Genomic DNA, 5,434 nt, shown 5'->3' on the forward strand with positions numbered 1-5,434 from the left:
CCGCATCCATCTGGGCCGTCCGCAGTGGGCAAATTCTATTTTTTGAACAGCAACGGACTAGCCCGCTAAGCCCGCAGACATAAAAATTATGTCCAAGCCCGTCCCGCTAAGCCCAGCGGGTTAGCGGCTGGCCCGAGAGCCTATATAATAGATTAAAAAAATTAATAAAAAATATATTAAAATAAAGTAAAAATAATAAATAGTAATTTTAAAAAACAATTTTAAGTAAAATCAATGTTTATATTAATTTTTTATAAATGTTTTAATTTTTTTACATTAAATTATTTGTATTACCACATACTTTTAAAAGATATATATTTAAAATTATAAAAAAATAATTATGTATCTATATTAAATATTTATTTTTATTTAATATTTGAAGACCGTGGACCGATCCGCCAACCCGCGGATATAACCCGCTAATACCCGTAATCCGGTTGGGCTAGGTCCGCAAAGCCTGTTTTTTAACGGGCTTAATATTTAGTGTCCATGCCCGCTCTATTGAGGTACTATTTGGGCTAGGTCCGCGGACATGGAGCCCGCTTGACACCTCTAATCAGAATATAAATAGTTCAAAAATGAGGTCAGAGAAAGCTTCTTGAGCGCATAGGTGATACGGCAAAGTACAAAACATTCCACAAAATTTCCACTTTCGATAGTAAATTCTATTTCTTAACACTAAATAAGACAAATATCAATATTATTATAAATCAGAGTAATCATATGATACTATAGGTACCACGTATTTTTTGTTCATAATAGATAACATTCTTTATATAGAGAAGGTTTACGTTAATTAATACATTGTCGACAACATCACATAAGACAATGTAATTACGAAAGACCTAATTCATAAGGTACTCTCGTTGGCTTCAACCACACATCTCCATCAAGAAGCCTTTTTACGGTGAAGTTAGTTGTTTCCTTGGGATCAGTTATCTTTCTAAATCCCTTCCATGTCACTCGTTTCTTTGCATCAGCTCCAGGGCCGTTGTTTTCATATTCTCCATAATAGAGAGTAGATAGGCGGCTAAGGTCACTGTGCCATGGGATCCAACCCACAGGATCGATAAGATCATCAATGAATGACTCCATAAAGACCACTCTTGATAATACACTCCACGGTCGTCCAAGAAATGACTTCACCGTTCTTTTTAGCGGAGCAAGATCTTTACTAGCCGTTATGTTACATTTCTGAAATGTAAACTTGACATCAAGCTTTGGCTGTCACGAGATTGAGCAGTTATGACATTGCTCTGTCCTTGGAATACCGCTGAAGCTTGACCGCATATGAAGTCTACCGTGCCCGTGATGTAGCAATCACGGTAGAACTGTTTCTTTGAGTGGGCGTACAATGTGTCTTGATACGCTTCAATATGGCAACGGTAGATGATTACTTGATCCCCGCTAACTCGAAGTGCAACTGCTGGTCCCTTATCCGGTCCGGTGGTGTTCTGTATGCAGAGATCTTGGGCCATGAAGTCATCTCCATCGACGGCTGCGATTATATAAATCACGTTAGAGTTTTAAAAAATACAATAATAAGTAGATTATGTTCAATGCGTTCATGTGAATAATAGAATCCTTAAATCCATTTGGTTTTATTCGGTGTCTATACGATTCACTTATATATCTATTATAGCTTAATAACATTAATCAATAATTCTCTAATATTATCACTTTTACAGAATCAAATAATGACGTTAACATCACAACTATCGAAGAACATTGAAACGATAAAGATACTGTCATCAAATCTATTTCCAATTCATAATAAGTAGACACGATAAACTGACTCATGATAAATTAATCCATTTTTTTTATTCGGTTTCTATACAATACACTTCAGTTATCTATTATAGCTTAATAACATTAATCCATAATTCATTAACATCATTTTTAAATTCTTAACTATTGAAGAGCATTTAAACGATAAAGATACTTTCATAATCTATTTACTTTAATATTTCATTATGTTTACCATTATCAAACTTCAAACATAACATATAGTCCTATATCTTCCTACTGAGAGAAACAAACACATTCAATAAAATTTTATCCATCGTATAATTATGCTTTAACAAGAAAATATACTAAACTAAACTCAATGAATATAGTCAAACGCTAAAAAATTATACAAATCTTTTAGCAATCCAATCATAGTAAAAATTTAACCATCTTGTTTTTCTAGATTTATATTTAGTGCATATGATACTATATCCAAAATTTGATCTTATTATTCAAGTTAAGAATTGATTAATTTAGTAAAATTAATAAATATAGAAAAAGCAATAATATATTAGAGATAAAGAGATATTATATTACCTAATGTTGCGGAATCAAAAAATTTTGTTCCGTCTTTGACACTCAAATTCCCGGTTAGAATGGTTGCGTCTCTTCCGTCTCCAACGATGGTTAAATTGGTTTTCGGTTTACCAATTTTAACGATCTCGTCGTAAATTCCCTTTTTCACGTATATGACGAATCTTGTTTTGTTGAAAACCGGTGCCGCCGCCACCGCTTCGTTTATGGTTCTGTAGTTACCGGTACCATTTTAGATACCACAAAATTTGCTTTACTCTTGAGTGCCTACACATTAACGAACAACGTCGAAATTTTAAATAATCTAGCAATTGACTAACAAGAGAACACGTGTCAAAAATTATCTCTACGTTGTTGCTAGTTTTAAGACTTGTGGAGGTTTTGGGTTATAGATATTGTAAATATCTCCATATTGGCCTTTTGTCCAATTATGATAGGCTTGCTCTTTTAAAAATTATGATAGGTTTGTTCTTTTGAAAATTAGCGCAATTTTTTTAACAATATGTAAATTTTATTGAAAAACCCGAGAAAACAAAAACTGAATAGAAACCAAATTTTTTTTCTGTTTTTCGGTCTTCTATGATTAGTTATAATACTAAAATTGCTCATAAACATGAAAAAGCGGAACATGAACTAAGAAAACAGAGCACAACACTTGTAAATAAAGACAAGAAGATTAAGCTTCAGCGATAAATTAATTTGATTAACACATCTTTTATTCAATCCGTGTATCGAACCAAGTACAAACGTTACATACTCGGATTGATACCATTTTTTTAAAAGATCAATTTTTTAAGAATACCCATTTTTATAACAAAAAGTTATCTTGGTTGATATCATATTTTTGCCATGAACGTATACATTTTTATAGTGGGCGTAGCAAATATAAAAGCATGTTTCAATTTTAAGGGATGTCGATAAATTTTGGTATACAAAAGAATACTTAATGTTTTAATTGTGAGATTAATATAACAAGTGTTTTTTCACTACCTTGGAATCAAGATTAGAGGACGTCGAAGGAACCACCATCTCTATCAAATCAGATGACGTTGAAGGAACCACCATCTTTAATAAGACCAAAGAAAGTTGAAAATGCAAATGTTAGACTAGAGAAACAAAAAAGGCTATTAGAGCAAAGATAAAAACTGAAAGCTTGGAGTAAGGAACTCAAAAACAGAGCACAGCACTTGTAAATAAAAGACAAGGAGATTAAGCTTCAGCGATAAATTAAATTGATCCACGTATCTCTTGTTCAGTCCGAGTATATATAACCATGTACAAACGTTTATAAAATATTCTAAAATAAATCTATTGTGGCCTTTTGTTAATCATGATGGGCTGCTATAATCTGTACTACATAAATTTGGTAACAACATTTATCAGAATAGTTTTTAAAACCCAATGAAGAATAAAAAACTGAAAACAAACCAATGTTTTAAGAACGAACATTCAAAATTAAATATTTTGGGTATCCTCCGATGGGTTTGTTGGTTCATGCTGGGTTCTTTCCTAGATAATATATGGGAGATTTTTATAAATATACCAAATTTTATAATAAATTTGAAAACTACACTTAATATTATAATTCTTTGAAAACTACACATTTTAAAATAAAAATGGACAGAAATACCTTTATTATTAAATAATTTTTAAAATTAAATAAAAATAATAAAAACTTAATTTATACTTAAAAATAATTAAACTTTAAAAATAAATTACTTTTAAAAATGGTTAAATTCGAAATAAATTATTTAATAAATAAAAAATATAACAAAAACGTATTTATTGTATTTTAAATAATGATTACATGAATCAGTTTTTGATCTTATAATTTTGAATAAAAAATAAGAATTTAAATATTTTTGTTGATATTATTTAGATTTAAATTTATTTAAAAATAAATAATTCAAGATTATACAATTTATAATATATATATATATATATATCAATGTTTTAGACTTATTTTAATTAATGTTGATTTATTTATAATGTCGACTTTTTGAACAATCGTTTTGTTTTTTACTTCTATTGACTTAATTATCTTCATCATCGACCTATATTTAAACAGTCGACTTATGTTATGGCTAGTGGATTTATAACATAGTCGATTTTTTTTAACAATGGACTTATTTTTTTTGTTCATCGATTTATATTTGTTTTCTGTTGATTTGTTTATTTATTGTTGACTTATTACATTCTACATTGATTTATTAATAAGGTCGATATTTTGAATGGTTGACTTAAGTTTAATTTTTGTTGACTTATTTATTTTTCCATCGATTTATTTTAAAATTGTCGACTTTTTTTTTGTTTGATTGTTTTGTTACATAGTTGACTTTTGATGATGTTGACTTATTTGTTTTATTTGTTGACTTATATTTTTTTCCGTCGATTTGTTTGGTCTTAGTAGACTTATTTCATTTTAAGTTGACTTATTAATATGATTGACTTTTTGAACTGTCGACTTATATTTTATTCATGCTGATTTATGTATTTTTTTTTTTGGTTGACTTATATTAAAAAGTCGATTTATTTTTTTATTAATTGATTTGTTACATAGTCGATTTTTTTGAACTGTTGATTTATTTTCTAAAAGTTCACAATTTTTATTATTTTATTAAAGTTAACAATTTTCAAAACAAATAAAAAATATAATTATTTATCAAAAAAATTTTATAAAATGAAAAAAATTTGAAGAATTATTAGTGAATTATAAATTTATTTAAAACTAAAATTATCTAAAACATTTACTAAACATAAATGGAAAAAAGAATAATCCTAATTAATTTTATTTTAATTTTTATATAATAAATTTTTAAAATTAAATTACTAAATAATACCAGATTTTTAATCACAGTAACAGATTATTGGATCGTGATCCACGATCTAGAAATTTTAATAAAAATAGAATTTAGTATTTAAATTAATTTATAAATAAATATTATTTAACAGTTAACTAAAATCCCTATTTTAATGGAAACTGCAATTCGAGATTGATTCTACGAAGATTCTTGTTTTGGTAAAATGTTAAGTCTGATTCTTCGAGATTTTAAATAAACATTTATTTGACTGCCACTAATTTGAGTTTTGCAATTAACGTTGTTGCAGAAAA

At 28.2% G+C, this 5,434-nt stretch overlaps 1 pseudogene; it reads right to left on the reverse strand.

Moving 5' to 3' along the window:
• LOC104761104 lies at window positions 780–2,554 on the reverse strand (annotated as a pseudogene).

Source organism: Camelina sativa, chromosome 18 (assembly GCF_000633955.1).
Source record: "Camelina sativa cultivar DH55 chromosome 18, Cs, whole genome shotgun sequence".
NCBI classification, from domain to species: Eukaryota; Viridiplantae; Streptophyta; class Magnoliopsida; order Brassicales; family Brassicaceae; genus Camelina; species Camelina sativa.